Source organism: Saccopteryx leptura, chromosome 3, assembly GCF_036850995.1.
Source record: "Saccopteryx leptura isolate mSacLep1 chromosome 3, mSacLep1_pri_phased_curated, whole genome shotgun sequence".
Lineage (NCBI taxonomy): Eukaryota > Metazoa > Chordata > Mammalia > Chiroptera > Emballonuridae > Saccopteryx > Saccopteryx leptura.
This window is the reverse complement of record NC_089505.1, coordinates 338,786,021-338,803,768: the sequence shown is the minus strand read 5'-3', so window position 1 is coordinate 338,803,768 and position 17,748 is coordinate 338,786,021. Positions and strand designations below refer to the sequence as shown.

Genomic DNA, 17,748 nt, shown 5'->3' with positions numbered 1-17,748 from the left:
AATAATCATGGCCATAAAATTATGAAGGACAGAGATTGTTTGGTGTGTGTGTGTGTGTGTGTGTATGTGTATGAGTGTGTGTGTTCAGAAACTTTAGCATACATTGACACCCATGTAGGGTGTTTGAAACACAGATTATCTACTCTACCTAGTTCTGACTCTGTATGTCTGGGATGAGGACTGAGAATTTTCATTTCTATTAAGTTCTTGCAACAAAGAAATTCTAATGATGTCTTGTTGAGTACACATTAATGTACTTCCCAAAATGATCTGAACTGGTTTGATTCATTCAATAAATATTTAGTAAGAAATTATGTGTCAAGTACTACGTTACATGCTGGAGATATGCAGTTGTTGGGTACTTATAATTCCTTATCAAAAAGCTATCGTTAAATACATTCTATATGTTTATGCCAAATGATGAGAAGTTGTTTAAACACTAAAGTAAACTTCGGATAATACAATAACTAATCAGGAGGCTAGGGGAGCGCCCGGGGGAGGATTTTATATGAAAACCTTGTGGGGTTTTTGCATATAATAATTAATAAAAATTACAGATAATTTTCCTTTTTATGCTAGGGGCCTTCTAGGACTGATTTTGCTTCTATATAAAAGGGACAGAAGTAAGAGAAAGATCATTGGGACAGCCTATTTCTCTATCTTCTTGTCCTGAAAGCAGATGTAATGCCAGGTCTGCAACAGCCATCTTGTTTCCATGAGGCAGCTGGCATTAGGGTGAAATTTCAAAGGTGACAGAGTAGAAATAGTGAAAGAGCTTGGTTTCTGATGACTTTTTTCCCAGCTGAACCAATGTTAGCAAACTGCCTGTACTCAGACTTAGTGTTAGTGATAAAAATAAAGTCCTATTTTAATAATTGTTAGTGAAGGAAATTACTCCCAAATGACACATGGTCTTCACTTTTTTTTTCTTTTTATCTGCCTCCCTTTTTCCTTCTTCTTTTTTCCTTGTTATAGGCTGAATTCTGCCCTTCCCCCATCCATATGTTGAAGTTCTAACCTCTACTAATATGTCAGAATGTGACAGGTCTTTAAGGAAGAAATTAAAATGAAGTCATTAAGGTGGGTCCTAGTCCAATATGACTGTTGTCCTTAAATGAAGAGGAAATTTGGACACAGAGATGTACAGAGGAAAGACCCCGTGGAGACAGGGAGATAACCAATCTACAAGCTAAAGAAAGACCTGAAGAAATCAGCCCTGATGACAACCTTATCTTGAACTCCTAGCCTCCAGAGCTCTGAGAAAATAATTTCTGTTGTTCAAGTCACTTAGTCTGTGCTGCTTTGTTATGGCAGCCCTAGCAAACTACGCTTCTCTCTTCTTGCCCCCATTATTTATATTCCTTTATTTGTGATATATATTACATATATTTCACCCAAAGTGCGTGTGTCTGTTGCCCCTGTGTACAGCAGTAGCTGAGAAGGGGAATGGGACCACCACAACTGGTCTAGACCAGTCAAGATGGATCCTCTTTGTCTGAGACTGGCAGCTGCCTCCCTCGCAGCTCCCAGGTGCTCCGGGGTGATGGGGCAAGACCATAGCAGAGTTTCTGTAAGAAACATGCTTAGCATCCAGGGTTGATTTTGCCCCCTGCTCTCAATTCAAGGAGTATTGGGTAATGTGTTGTGAACCAGCATGGCAAATAATTTGGAGGTCTCGGGTGGGAACGGTGGAGGATTAGAAAATAAACACATAAAGAAAAAGGATGGCCTGACCAGGCGGTGGTGCAGTGGGTAAAGCGTCGGACTGGGATGTGGAAGATCCAGGTTCGAGACCCCGAGGTCGCCAGTGTGAGCACGGGCTCATCTGGCTTGAGCAAAAAAAAGCTCACCAGCTTGAGTCCAAGGTCGCTGGCTCAAACAAGGGGTTACTCGGTCTGCTGAAGGCCCGCAGTCAAGGCACTTATGAGAAAGCAATCAATGAACAACTAAGGTATTGCAATGCGCAACAAAAAACTAATGATTGATGCTTCTCATCTCTCCGTTCCTGTCTGTCTGTCCCTGTCTATCCCTCTTTCTGACTCTCTCTCTCTCTCTGTCTCTGTAAAAAAGAAAAAAAAAAGGAAAAAAAAGAAAAAGGATGGAATCAGGAGGTCTTATGATGGCTGATGACCTACCAAAAGCACCTGTACTCCCAAAAGCTTTATTTTTATAGTGTAAAGCAAAGTCATTTGCAAATCAAAGAGAGCTCAGATACAAAGTCACATTTCCAAGACAAAATAAGAATTCTCTGCAGAGCCCAAAAAACCCTCCACCATACATAACATCTTAACTTCACAAAACAAAGGGGAAAAGAAAACTGCCTCCAGCTTCTCCGAGGGACACGGGAGATGGGACTAGCAGGAACAACCCAGCATCATAGCTAACATGGAAGCGTCGGGAAGGTAAATTGCCTTTACCAACTTAAAGAAACTGTCAGAGGTTGTGGGAAAGAGCTTAGCCTTTAGCAACTTAGGCAAGTGAGGTGGGGGGATGGGCAGCAAGGACCCTATCAGCTTACTGCCAGTCCGACACACCTCTGTTCCCCAAAAATCTAAATCACAAGGACCCCATCAGCCTGCAGTATCCAAAAGTAATGTCCAAAGATATTTTGGTTGTCACACCTGGAGGAAGGGAGTTGCTAGTGGTATTTAATGGCAGAGGCCAAAGATGCTGCTCAACACCCTACAATGCACAGGACAGCCCCCAGGAAAGAAATACACAGCCCAAATAGTGGTAGTGTCGAGTCTGATGAACCTTGAGTTAGAAGGACAGAAGGCGCGTGGTTGTTGGGTGGTCAGCAAGCAGTACCTGTTGTAGACGAACCTGCATGTGTACCTCCTCCCTGTAAGTCCAGCAGAGCGGGCTACTGTATCCCTGAGCGACGGAAGCTGGTCCGGGGACTTAGCCAGCCCGCCCTCAGTCCACAGCTGTATGTCAGAGACCCAAGTGAGTCAGGAAGATTGGTGCTGACTAAAATTAGAAAAGAAAAATATGTTTAAATGTGCCTATTTAGATCCTATGAGATGGCAATCTGATGCATAAATAGCAATAATATATAAAAATATGGTGCCCTGCCACTCTAGCCACTAGATTTACTCTGGGTATAGAACGCTTTAGTCACCATGTAGAAGTAAGGCCTTCGAATATTTAAAGATATTAATACACTTGACCCTTGAATGACACAGGTTTGAAGTGCACTGGTTTACTTATATGTGGATTTAAAAATAAATTTACAGTCAATATTTCATATCCCTGGGTTTCATATCTGGGATTCAACCGACCATGGGTGGAAAACAGTATTTTTGATCAGCAGTTGAGAATTCACGATGCAGAAGCTGACTATATGTATTGTTCTGTCATTTTATATAAGGGATTGGAGCATTTACAGATTTGGGCATCTGTGAGGCTCCAGTCATGGACAGATAGCATGGGATGACTATAGTTAAGTTTCGAGGGGTCAAAAGATATACTGAATTTTTGACTGTGCTGTGTTGGTGCCGCTAACCCCCACATTATTCAACGGGCAACTGTAATCTTGTCTGGATGTATTATTGGTATATATTTAAATTATAATTTTAAGATAGCTCTTTAAACATTATAATCTGTGATTATGTTTTTAATTATCCACTCATCTTCACATTTTGCCTTAAGTAATAAATGGCATAATGAAATGTATTTATGGTTTGAATAATACCTCGTTTTCAAACTTTGCAAATGTCACTTAAATATAAGCTTATATGTGTGAATGATAATCACATTTGTTTCTACAATGGTAGCTAGATTAGAAAAAACAAAAAAAAGGAAACAACACCATGACCTGCAATTTCCTTTGTCCTGTTTGCTTTATGGCTGCTGTTTGCAAGATCACAGTCTCCTCTCAAATAAAAATAAAATAGGTAACATAGAAGACTTCGACCGAATTGTCTAAGAGTTTCATCGTGTCTAGTTTTGTTAAAAGTGATTATGTGCCTACTTTTATATATATCATGATGTATCAGCTTTGGATATAACAGAAAGTATGTAGTTAGGTTAAATTGTAAAATATATCGGTATCATTCACTATAATTTGCAGTTCTACCAGGCAGCACTTTTGCTTAAACATTTCTTTTTTTTTTTTTTTTTTTGTATTTTTCTGAAGCTGGAAACGGGGAGAGACAGTCAGACAGACTCTCGCATGCGCCCGACTGGGATCCACCCGGCGTGCCCACCAGGGGCTACGCTCTGCCCACCAGGGGGTGATGCTCTGCTCCTCCGGGGCTTCGCTCTGTTGCGACCAGAGCCACTCTAGTGCCTGGGGCAGAGGCCAAGGAGCCATCCCCAGCGCCCGGGCCATCTTTGCTCCAATGGAGCCTTGGCTGTGGGAGGAGAAGAGAGAGAGACAGAGAGGAAGGAGAGGGGGAGGTGTGGAGAAACAGATGGGCGCTTCTCCTGTGTGCCCTGGCCGGGAATCGAACCCGGGACCTCTGCACGCCAGGCCGACGCTCTACCACTGAGCCAGCCGGCCAGGGCGCTTAAACATTTCTTAATCAACTCACAAGGGGTTTGCCACAGACTTCATTTTTTTAAAAAAAAAATCATCACTGTTGTATTCACTTAAATTTGCTTCTGTGCATTCACATACATTGTTTTCCATTCACTTCTTTAACCAGTGTCTAGAAACCAGGGCCATCATCTTTCATTCAGTCTCCAATTTATTACTGGCATAGCATCTTCATAGGAATAGCCATTCAATTTGAAGATGTGCTTAAGCTGTGTTTTTCTATTGAGTTGCCTGTGGATGATGAATAATGTTTTACACCTTTAAGAGCACTTCATTCCCTTATTGGACGGACATATTTCTATTTGGCTCCAGGGTCCTTACTATTTGTAGCTGTGGAAGATGTCCTGTTCGTATAATTTAGTGCTGCCTGGGTGACACAAATGTTTCCCAGTTATTTTACTGCCAGAGTGTACAGCTTGTGCCACAGGGAGCCTGGAGCTAATTGATGAGATCGCTGTCCTCTGAGACGGAATCCAAGACAGACTGCTCAGACAGCTTTCGTCCAGTGACCTCAGCGTCCCTCACTACCCCCAGCTACCTTTGGTTTGGTGCCACGACTGAAGTAAGGAAGGCAAGCTATCTCCTAGGTGTGACTTTTCTAGACACATTTTCTCCCCATCTTGCTGAAATACGGAAGCCCTCGGGGGCTGCTCCAGAATTTCTGCATACATGAGGGCAGCACTAATACAACAAGGCTAGGGACTTGTTTGGAATTTATGTTGCGGGGCAAACATGTTTTATTGTATTTTAAGTCTTTTTGAGGCAGCTGTGGGATGCTGATGGCTGTTTGGTTGGGGAGGGGAGAATAAAGCCCCGAGTCACCTTTTGCCAGAGCCATCAGCCATTTTTCTCATGGATAGCCCCTCTGGTGTTATCACTAAAGGCTGATCTTTCTGGCTTTTTAGAATATACTATAACCTCTTCCTTGGACCAATTGTGCCAACCTCCTGCCCAGCACAACCTCATGCTCAGCCCACCAGCTGCTCCATAGGGCTTGTGACGGTTCCAATGGGACACATGGCTTTTTCTTTTCTTCTGTTTTTTTAGTTTTTGATGTTCCAAAGGTCTAGAGTCTTTCTCCTCCCTTACCACTTGGGACCTCTACCAGAACCCAGTTTAAACCCTCTCTTTTTTCGCAGTTTTATTGAGACAATTGATATACATCACTTAAAAGTTTGTGTACAACACAATTTTTGACTTACATATATTGTGAAATAATTACCACAATAAGTTTAGTTGGCAAACATTATCTCATATAGATACAATAAGAAATAAAGCAAAAAAAAAAAGAAATTTTTCTTTGTAGTGAGAACTCTTAGGATTTATTCTCTTAACAACGTTCATCAGTGTTACTTATAGTTCTCATAGTGTACATGACATCCCAGTACTTACTTATAACTGCAAGTATGAACTTTTTATTATTTTTTTGTATTTTTCTGAAGTGAGAAGCAGGGAGGCAGAGAGACAGACTCCCGCATGTGCCCAACCGGGATCTACCCGGCATGCCCACCAGGGGATGATGCTCTGCCCATCTGGGCTGTTGCTCCATTGCAACTGGAGCCATTCTAGCACCTGAAGTGCGGGCCATGGAGCCAGCCTCAGTGCACAGGCCAACTTTGCTCCAATGGAGCCTTGGCTGCGGGAGGGGAAGAGAGAGAAAGGAGAGGAGGAAGGGTGGAGAAGCAGATGGGCGCTTCTCCTGTGTGCCTTGGCCAGGAATCAAACCCAGGACTTCCACATGTCGGGGCCAATACTCTACCGCTGAGCCAACCGGCCAGAGCCAGTGTGAACCTTTTGACCATCTTCCTTCATTTTCCCTAGCCCTGACTCCAGCAACCATAAATCTGATATTTTACTCTATGAGTTGGGTTTTGGTTTTTTAGATTCTATATATTAAGTGAGATCTTACAGTACTTGTATTTGTCTGACTTATTTAACTTAACACAGTGCCCTCAAGTTTACCCATGTTGTCACAAATGGCAGCATTGCCTCATTCTCTACGGCCAAATAATAGTCCATTGTATATTTACACCACACCTTTTTCATCCAATCATTGTCGATGGACGCTTAGGTACCCCCTCCCCCATGTTCTGGCCATTATAAATAATGCTGCTATGAACACAGAGGTCCATATATATTTTTTCGAGCTAGAGTTGTCATTTCTTTTGGATATTATCCCAGAAGTGGAATGGCTGTATCATATGGTAGTGCTATTTTTAGCTTTTTAAGCCTCCTCCATACCATTTCCACAGTAGCTGTACCAGTTCCAGCAGTGCACAGGGTCTCCTTTCCTCCACATCCTCACCAGTATTTGTTACCTCTTGTCTTTTTTGATGATGGCCATTCTGACAGGTGTAAGGTGATATGTCAGTGTATAAACCCTACTTATTCTGAGAAGCCCCCTCCAGCCCTCCCCAGACAGAGTTAATCGCACCCTCTCACCTGCATGCTGACAGCACCTCCTCCACACTAGTCACCGCAGGTCTGGCAGGAATTCTAGTTGTTCAACATACAGTGTTCCTCAGTGTTTAATGTGAGCTCTTGAAAGGCAGGGACCACATCTTACTCACGTCAACATCACTAGTGCCCAGATGGTTTCTGACACCTGGCTGGGGCTCAGTAAAGGCACGCTGCATCAGGCTGGTGTTATTACTGTGGTGCTCCGTCTCTACCAGCATGGATGAAAGAGTTGTTCCCCAATAGCACGCTGAACTGGTAGCTAAAACATCACCCTAGACATGCTGAACTGTTTCTTTAGGTTAAAAGTGTTTTAAGTATATTTCTGCTTTGCTTCATGACTAAGGGATCTCATTGGGAACATTGGTTATTACATTGACCTCTGATATTAACAGTGTCGCACAACCTGTGAAAGTTCTATGAAATAATGGTGTCAATCAACACTCTTTAGGTAAAGCACAGATATTGGCAGAACAAAGCATTTGTGCATTTGTTGACTTTCGAATGAAGCCCCAAATGTTAGTCTGTTAGATTTTGGTTTCAATACATGAATGTAGGTTGGCTGGGTTTACCAGACTTCTAAAACACACTGATCTTTCCCTAAGTGTGAAATTCTCTGGCAATTTTCCTATTTCTGAAAAGTATAAATTTTCAGGGAGGAAAGTTTAAATACTCAATGACTGTATAGGGCTACATGAGCTTGATCTATATTGTTATATTTACCTCCTTTGAGAATCAAGTATTGTCACAACAAAAATGGCTACATACTATATTAATAATGGCCCACCAAATGACTTTGTTTTCCTTTTATTCATCCACTCATTCAACAAATGCCATGTACTAGGCAGTGTGCAAAGGACCTGGGCACCTAAGAGTGAACAAGAGATGTGATTCTCACTTTGCAGTCTCATGTTTAGGGAAGAGAGACAGAGCAACAAACAGAATTGTAATAGAGCAATGTGTTTCAATGTTAAGACCTCCACAGCCATTAAACATCCCCTCTGCCTGGTCATATGACACTCCTGTGACCTTGCTATCCTGGTTGGAGAGACACTGTAACCCAGACAAGGGCCAGCTATACTGCTCTGGTGATGGGGGTCAGGGTTTTAATGAGGTTCCACAGGGATCTCTCTGGACTTAGCTATTCTAAGTGTAATAAGATTTACATTTGTAATCTCAGTGGTTTGTCTGTGGAGAATGGACATGCCTGCTGATAAAGGGAGGGGGCAGTCATTAAGGCATCCCCAGTGACAATGATTGAGTTGAAGTGAAAAAAAGTGGAAAGCAGAAGCTGTCACTGGAAGGTAGAGCAAAATCTCCTACTTGGAGAGTTTCTAGAAACACATTTTTTTATACAGCAAAATATGAATGAACTACGTAAATATCCAAATGTTAGTAAGTAATAGAATTAAATTGTTGATTTACACTTACTGGTCTTTGTCATGTGTCTTACACTAATGTTTAGTTATGTATTGGGTATTTATGGTCTGTAAAGAAAGAACCATGCTAGATACTGAGGGGCTCTGATTTGATACCAGTGAGTTTACAGCTCAGAAATGGCATCGCCCAAGGACCCAGGGCATGCAGACTCAAGGTCACAGGGGTACACCAACTGTGAATGGAAGTAGATCTGGGTTCCTAATAGGAAACAAGAGTATTGTTGTGTTGGGGTGTTCTGAAAGCTTTTCCCAGAAGAGTGATTGGCAATGGAGAGTTTCCCAGGTCTTGGTACAGGAAGGAGCCCTTAACCCTCCCGAAGCATTGTGGTTGATAACAGCGGGTGCTGGGCTTGAGAACAACCGTTCAGCAGTCACACCGAAATCAAATGTATTATAGATTTTTGAGATCAGAGTTACCTACATTTGTTACATAAAAATTCAATTCAACTAATAATTATTTAGAATCTACTGAAATTCTCTTCAGGCTATGAGGGGTTTCTTTGTCTATTCCTCGACATGAATGAGACTAACTTGAAGTGTTAAAGGCTTACTGACAAACACATGCAGAGAATTAAAGGATCAGACCAACCTCATTTTGTCTTTTTAATGGTAATTTAACATTTAGCGGTGAAAACTGTCTGATTGTGGGGTGAACAGAGGTTTTTATTGAGACTGTTCTAGTCATGTGGACTAATCACAGAATGTTAGGTTGGCAATGAGTGAGATCTATCAGAGTTTTTTCAGCATTGTTTAGCCATAAATCCTTTGTTTAGACGATTTTTTACCAATATGTATTGTCACATGGATGGAAATCATTAGATATGGGGAATAGTTTCTATTGACAAGCTCCATTTAAGTCTTATTTTTTTTAAATTTTTATTTATTTATTTTAGTGAGAGAGGAATAGGGAAGAGAGAGAGAGAGAGAGAGAGAGAGAGAGAGAGAGAGAGAGAAGGGAACATAGATGTGTTCCTGTATGTGCCCTGATCTGATATTGAACCAGCAACCTCTGCACTTTGGGATGATGCTCTAACCCAGTGGTCAGCAAACTCATTAGTCAACAGAGCCAAATATCAACAGTACAACGATTGAAATTTCTTTGAGAGCCAAATTTTTAAAACTTAAACTATATAGGTAGGTACGTTCCTTATCGAGGTAGCACCCGCAGGTGGTCTTTTGTGGAAGAGCCACACTCAAGAGGCCAAAGACCGTATGTGGCTCATGAGCTGCAATTTGCCAACCAGGGCTCTAACCAACTGAGCTATCCAGCCAGGGCCTGTTTGAGTTTTTAAGGGGTTCCCTGGTCACAGTTCGCAAGCTGCTGCTCCTAGACAATTTCTACATTTTGCCAATGATGTGACAAGGCCGAGGAAGGGTCAGTAATCTGCTTACCAGGGAAGAATTAGGTCTAGGTTTGGATATTTTGGCTTATTTTATTGAGCTTTCTTCTGAAAACCTATCACAATTTGTACATCTTTTCATTTGTGTTTCTAAATACCCATGTCCTTGAAACCGGGCCACTATCTGATCAATGATAGTAACTGAGGAGAATGATGGCTGTGTGTTGGGCCAGAAGGAAAATAGTTTAAATCAGGTGTGTCTTTCTTCATCCCTCGTTGTATGTGACTGGGTCCCCTACAGTAGCATTCATTGCTGCTCTTCAAATCGAAAAGAGAGCCCTCCGTGGCCCGGCCGCCCTCACTTCTGTGGGAATGTGGCCGCACGGAAGACGATGCCTTCCCACCAGCCCCTCTGAGCGTCAGTGTGACCCTGGCCCCCAAAAGTAGAGCGGACTGGTTGTCACCATGCTTTTTCTGAGTGATGGGGGTGGGGGTCCTTTGTAGACTCCCAGGTGCTGCCACACTTTAGGAAGCAAGGCCCTACACAATTCTGCCTCGGCACTACTTAGGCACTCTAGATACGTAATTTCTCATTTTGTGGCTGGATTGTTCAGCTGAGGAGAACCTGGAGACAGATGGCTGTCCACCAGCTCCTTGTGCCCACCTTATGTAGCATAGATTTGTTTCTGGGAAGTAGCTACTCAGACAGAGACCATATCCTTCACTCTCCCTCCCCTCACGCCCACTGCCACACACATGCACACATGCACACACACACATGCACACACACACGCACACACACACACACATGCACACACACACAACGTAGAATTGGGCACCCCATACAGCCAAGTTCCGGCTCAGGAGGCACGAGTAGCTCTGGTGTGCACTTGTTTCAGCCCTGGCCGGTCACAGCCTCCTGGCCCTGCTCCTCAATGCTCTTGCTCTCTTTCTTGGCTGCAGATACACAATTTAAGGACGTGGACTATGGTTTCCTGAGCTCAGAACTATTAGCATTTGGGGCTGAGTCAGTCTTGCTTGTGAGGGCCAGCCCTGTGCATTGTGGGATGTTCGGCAGCATCCCTGGCTCTACTCACTCGGTGCCGGTAGCACCTCCCCCACCCCCGGCTGTGGCGACCGAACACGTCTCCAGACAGCGCCACATGTCCCTGGTTTGGGTAAGAGGGTGGACAAAATGACGCCTGGTGGAGAACTGCTGCCTGGGGAATCTCAGCGCCACAGGCACAGGAGCGTGGGATAGAAAACCGGGCAGTAGTTACTGTGTTGGATGATTCAGCTATAAAAATTTGAGGTGTGTTTGCTACCATACCTGGTGGTACCTAACTAACGAAACATACTACTTTGATCTGTTTTGCAAACTGGCTTTTGCATAAAATTTCTGTTCAAGAAAGGGTTTCCTTCAAAAAGAAGGACATGAACAAAATCTTTAGAAACTTTTGACTCAGTTCAGCCTCTCCCTTTACAGATGAGGACCAGGTAGAAAGAAGTGAGGTGACTTGTTCCAACCACACAGCTGGGGAGTTGCAGAGGCGGTCCCGGGACTCGGGCCGCCAGAGGCTTCATCCGGAGCCTTAACCGGAAGTCAGCACCTCTAGTCCTCCCCAGTCAGCTGTGATAAACCCGGTCACATCGGAAAGTAGCCGTCTCAGAAGCCTTGGTACAATTTAAACTTGGCCTAAGCTTGGGCTCCTGCCCGCCTAATCTTGCAGGTAAGACAGGTGGATAAAGTACCTTTAGCTCATTCTCCCATCATGTTTCTAATACTTGTTCATTGTGTTGTATCACCTGAGTCACTATTTGGGGGTAAGGCATTGCCTCAATATTCAAATGTTAAGATGTTACTCCTAGGAGTAATAATACTGTTACATATGCTGCCCTTCGGTTTGGATCCCTTTTTAGATTCGTCCGTTAGCACAGAGGAGCAGGGAGTCCGTTAAAATGGCTAGGCCATTGGACTGAGCAGGGCAGTCCCCGGGCAGAGCGCTAGCATGGAGTGCTAACTGGGATGAAGAAAGGCCTGAGGACTCAGGGAAACAGAAGGCCTGGCAGGTGGCCTCGCCACACCTGGTGTGTGCACCGAGGGAGGGACAAGGCCAGTCTCTAGGGGAAGAGATGTTTCCAGCAGAACTTGAAGCCTGGCTGTCTCTGGCTCGGGCCCTGGGTGTGCTGAGCTTACAGCCATTCCTGGGGTGTCTGGGTGGGGACAGGGAAGCCCTGGCACCTCTTTACACATCAGGCTGGGAGCTGGGGAGCAAACTGTGAATTAAGCGCACCAAATAGTGCACCTTGAACATACTTTTTTACTCCCTTTACCCCCCCACCCCCAGCCAGTTCTGAACATGGGCCCTGGTCCCACTCCTCGATTTCCGTAATCCCCATAAGACACCCACAATTAGGTCCCTTTCTTGCCAGCTGTGGAGAGAAGAATGAACTTAACTTACTTCCTGGAGGTTATTACACAACAGTGATCACCTGTCCCAGGTGGTTGCATCTCTAAAAATTCTCACAAGTAGCAGAAGGCAGGCTCTCGCCCACCAGGGAAGACGAGGCACCTGCCTTACCAGGGCCAGATTCACCCAGACCGCTGTTTTCCTCTTTTGCTAACTCTCTGAGAATTATAGGTTTTTATTTTAAATGAGAATAATCACCAATCTTAAACACTTTATTTTTCCCCCAGTTTGGATAGCAGTTCTTGGAATTAAACTTTGGCCTTAAGATATCTGAACTGAGATTAATTGTTAAATCGTCCAGAGCCAATAGCATTTAAAAAGAAATTTCATCTTTATTGTTCATGGGAAAGACAGTAAAGACACGTGTCGACACGTGCGGTCCTGTGTGCTTTGTTACACTGAACTATTAACAGTCCTGGCCAAAGCGGTGTGGCCCGCGTGATGGCCTGGGTTAGGAATCTTCAATCTTTAGATATTCAGCTTTTCTGTTTTATGTTGCGACGTCTGTTGCATAACCTTTTTTGCATCATTTTGAACAGGAAAAAAACTGCAACACTAAACGTTTCTTTAGAAGTTGTCACTCTCCTTGCTACTCGAAGTGGGTCCGTGGGTGGACCCGCAGCCCTGGGGTCACCCGAGAGCTTCTAGAAACACAGAGCGTTAGGTCTCACCCCAGCCTCCCGCGTCAGCACCTGCAGCTTCACAGGGTCTCCCTGTGATTCGTGTGCACATTAAAATTTGAGATTCACTTGACTAGTCCGACTCCTCCATCTGACATCGGAGGAAACTGAGGCCCAGGCAGATTCGCAGAGGGAAGCCACGGCTCAGGAAGAAGGACTGCATCTTATCGGCAAGCTGCCTTGACCTCATGGACTCTCCAGCTGCAAGCTCATGAGGTGGCTGGACACTCTGTGATACCCATTTCTGACCATACTTGACCATGACCGCAAAGTAAGAAGTTGTTCAAGGGCCGCTTCCATGGCGGGCACTTTTCTAAAAATAACTGAGAGACTAACCCTGGGGGGTCAGACACCGGCTGACATGGCCGTTTCGGACCTGACTGATAAAGGATGAATCACCATTTATTCAGACCTCTGGCTGCGAGCCATTTCTCAGGGGTGGCAGGGGCAGGGCTGTTTACTCTACCAGGAAGCTGGAGGTCAGAACCCACACTATTTATGTTGGAGTTTTCACTGTTTATATGAGGAAACATCCTCATTAACCCCAAACATGTCTATTAATGAGTAGATGAAACCAGGTGTTTGTTTAAAGCAATAAACATAACCTATTTCTCATATTTTGGGTTTGATGCAATTACTGCCTGAGGCAGGGTAGTTCTCTGGGGCTCTGTTGGACTTTATTTGCACCTTAAATAGAACTATAAATTCAGTAGAATTGGTCGCCCATGTATAGATTCTGACATTTTACTGTTTATAAAGAAGAAATCATTTCTGACTGTCAAACCTTGCTATGTGCCAGGAAGCGATGAAAACGTTTATTTTAGAAGCCGAGATGGAAAGAGTAAAATACCATGTATTTCTGTCAGTAGAGGAAAAAGTTAAAGTGCCCTGTCGCGTGCATAGGGTCTGAAGTCTCTGCCTCAGGCACAAGGTCCGGCTGTCAGAGCCTGAAACAGGAGGTCCCAGGGGGTTTCCGGGCCTGGAGAGAGGGAGAGAAGGCGAAAGGGAGAGGAGTGTCTATTCCTCCGGAGGAGGCGGAGAAAGGGGGATTTGCTCCTTTGTTGCTGAGGGCTCAGCAATGCGTGATGAGAAGTCATGTACCCTACAGTGCAGACCGGCCCGCAGAAGTCACATGCGTAGGAGCCGTCCAGTGTGGGCTCTTTTCTCACTCTCCTCTCTTCCTATGGAAAGACACACTCAGGACACAGTCCAGACAAAACCAGAGGTAGATGGGGTTTGCCCAGGATGACTTGTCTGCACTGGCAAAACATAAAGGGGGATGTTTCCTTTGTGACTAAGAGAAGAACAGCTGTGCGAATCACAGCTGCTTCGTGAGAACGTGAGCAGCAGATGCAGTCTCCATGCCTCTAGGGTCACAAGGAATGTGTGCTTCCTGACAGGGACTCCGGTTCTTGTTGGTTCAGCTTGAAATGATGAGAGCAGAGCGCACCAGGATCTATGACTGGCCATCTAGACCTAGAAGATTCTAGAAGAGGTCGGAGAAGGTACATGGCAGCTGTGCTGAGACTTTCAGGGCAGAAGATGCTGGAGGCATAGGCAGAGCACCCTCAGGAGGTGACTGGCTGTCAAGGTTCATGGGAAAGGCAGTGTGAGCCCACAAAACAAGCAACCTTTAAGGGGTAAATAATTTTGTCCAATGTATCCCAGTTTCTCTCAAAGGAAAATATATGTGTGTGAAAATCGGAGACAGAGGCAACGATCTTCTTAGCATTTCAAATATTCTTTGATAGGTTTCATCCGTCAGGTCACGACACTTCTGATTTGCCACAGACCTGCAGATGAATTTGTGAGTGGATATATGCACGGACTTAGGTTAAGATAAGTAATAATTACGTCTTAGTTGATGGGGCTTTTCAGAGTATACACTATTCTCATTTGGTTCTATGGCAATCCTATGAGGAACTTTCCTCTGAGGCTAGTATGCCTTCCATTGGGTCAGTGGCCCCTAAAATGTACAGCCCAGTATGCCCTGGAGGGTGCACAAGAAAATCCATCGCTTCCAAAAAGAAACTAGGTATTCAATTTTTTTTCCTAAAAATAAGAAAGAAATTAAGTTTTAGCAATATTGGAAATGTTGACTAAGCCAGACACATTGAGTGTGTGCATCAGACGGCTGCATCACAATGCCCAGGTAACTCTCCTGAGAGTAGAGGGACTTCCCCCATCAGAGGGTCACAGTGACCCCCTTCCCCCCCCCCCACCGCCCACAGCTTGCTTGTTCACTCTCAGCACATATTTTCATGCTGTCCTTTCCGCAGTGTAGTGAAGTGACTTTATAGAGTCCATTGTCTTCTTTCTCCTGACAGAGTGGACAAGCAACTTAAAATGATTGTTGCAAAGAAACCATGAATGGGGGTCATACTAATGGTGCAAGCATAGGGCAAACCCAGAAAACAGCAGAGGCAGCATTTCTGTTATTCCTGGTATGTGCTCATTGTCAGACAATGAGATAATAGGATACTGAAAACACGAGCCCATCCAAGTGATCAAGTTGCCGAAATCTTTCCAAGAAGATGATTTGAAATGTGAATTATTTTCACTACCTTGATGGTGAACGTAACCCAAGTATCCATTATACCTTGTAAGATAAGCTCAAGGACATTAGGAAGTGATCATGGTTAGCAATTTATTTGAAAACTAAATACTTTATTGAGTACATAAACGGGAATCTCTGAAGCTCCCCCACCCCCAGTATTGGTGGTTAAAGGCATGCAATTCTCAATGGTACTTTAAAATTTTGCTGATTTACTGATAGATGTTTAAAAGCTTCTTTTCAGATTTCTAAGGAAAAAAACCCCCACTTATGACTAGGTCAATATTTATTCTTCCTGAAGCTGTTAAAAAGGGTTGAAATAATACCTAAAAATAGGCAGTGACAAACCAAATGCCTTTCTTTGTTAGCTAATACTGTTGGAAGAGTAATGCAAAATAGAAATAGAAAATATTGCTGAATGTCTGAAGAATCAAGGATTAGAACAGATGTGGAAGTGTAGAATGTTTGCTGTTTAGTTCTATGTTGTCCATATGTTTCAGGTTCGAGTTTTTGCTAAAGTCTGTTTCAATAATTCAGAACATAAAGAGCTACTTTAAATTTGTGTGTGTGCACATGCATGCACCACATCTCAGAAAATGTACAGAAAATAATATATCTTCAACCATTAAATTACTTCTTTAATTAAAAAAAAAAAAGTCTTCTGGATCACCTAGATAAATATGACCACTGAGGCAGAGATGGGGCCAGAGGAAAGTCATTCCCCAAATCAGACACAGGAGAGCTTTTATAACAAAGGAGCTAGTGCCAGAGGACCACAAAAATATTACAGATGTCATTCCTCTGGGTTAACTTTAAAAAACAAGACCTTTAAAATATAATAGAGTCTTTATAACACTGTATAACAAGATGGGTAGACTGAAAACCTTTTTTAATACATAGAAGTTCCTTGTAAGTTTTTCCTGTCAAAATATTAAAGGAATTTTGAGCATAAGATGAATTACTCATTTTTCTTTTGTGAAAAGATGAGACCCAAATATGCTAATCTTTTCTGCGATGGCAATTATGCTACCTAGAAAAGAGTTTTTTGGAGAAAAAAATTTAACATTGTAAAACTGTCATAAAGAATGATGGTGGGGAGGAAATATATTCATTGTGCAAATGACTCATAAGGGATGTGAGCAGATGAATAGAGCTGTTTGCCTTCCCAAAGCCCATCATGTCAGGCTAAGTCCAGAGCCCTCGTCCTCTCTGCACTCCTATACTACCCTGTGTGAACATCCATCCATCCACCCCTCTCACTCATCCACCTGTCCATCCATCCATCCATCCATCCATCCATCCATCCATCCACCCATCCACCTATCCATCCATCCATCCATCCATCCATCCATCCATCCATCCATCCATCCATCCACCCACCCATCCATCCAACAAATGAGTATTGCTCACTTGCTACATGTCAGTGTTCTAGATGGTGGGTATAAAATACAGACAGTGAACAAAGCCATCAGTAATCCCAGTTCTTGTTAAACTTAATTCTAAGGAAGGGAAACAGATCATTTAAAAAAATGAATACTATCTATAATAAGTTAGATGGTGATAAATGTGGTGGGGAAAAATAAAGGAGAAAAGAAAATTAGATTCTGCCAAGGAATACATTGCCATTTTAAATTAAATATTCAGAGTAAGCATCGTCGAGAATATGGTATTTAAGTAAAGCAAGAGTTTTCTGAGCAGAGGAGACAGTAGGGACAAAGGCTCTGAGGAAGGATTATGCTTGGGTTTTAGTTGGAGCTGAATGGGTGGTGGGAAGAGGAAGCGGTGGAGGTGGGGAGCAGGCGGGGTGGGGCACTGGGAGACAGCAGAGCCCGAGGGCCTTGCGAAGGTGCTGGCGGGACGGGGCACTGGGAGACCGCAGAGCCCGAGGGCCTTGCGAAGGTGCTGGCTTTTAGCCCAAGTGAGATGAGAAGTCCCTGGAGGTTTCTGAGCAGAGGGCATGACTTAGTCTGACTTCTGTTTTTACAGGGTTGTTTGGCTATGTTAGAATTGGACTGATTGTGGTGTCTTGCTCTGTTCAGGCCACTATAACAAGGTGCCGTAAGCTGGGTGACTTACAAACAACAATTTATTTCTCACAGTTCTGGAGGCTGGAAATCTGAGTTCGGGTTGCCAGCATGGTCGAAGTCTGGTGAGTACCCTTTTCCACGTCACAGACTGCCTACTGCACGTTGTGTCCTAGCATGGCAGAGAGCAGAGAGAACCAAGCTCTCCCTAGACTCCTAGAGGGGCACTGCTCCCATTATGGG

General features: G+C 43.8%; 1 protein-coding gene across 4 annotated transcripts in view; it reads left to right on the top strand.

Annotated features, from left to right (window-relative positions):
• NCALD (neurocalcin delta) overlaps positions 1-17,748 on the top strand; it is a 453,474-nt gene that overhangs the window by 305,469 nt on the left and 130,257 nt on the right. Inside the window, exon 1 of one of the 4 annotated variants that reach the window (XM_066379268.1) lies at positions 17,610-17,630. The exons of the other annotated variants lie outside the window; for them this stretch is intronic. The gene's annotated coding sequence lies outside the window, so the exon portion shown is untranslated. Of the gene's footprint in view, positions 1-17,609; positions 17,631-17,748 lie in introns of those variants that run through there. 4 annotated transcript variants of the gene reach the window in all.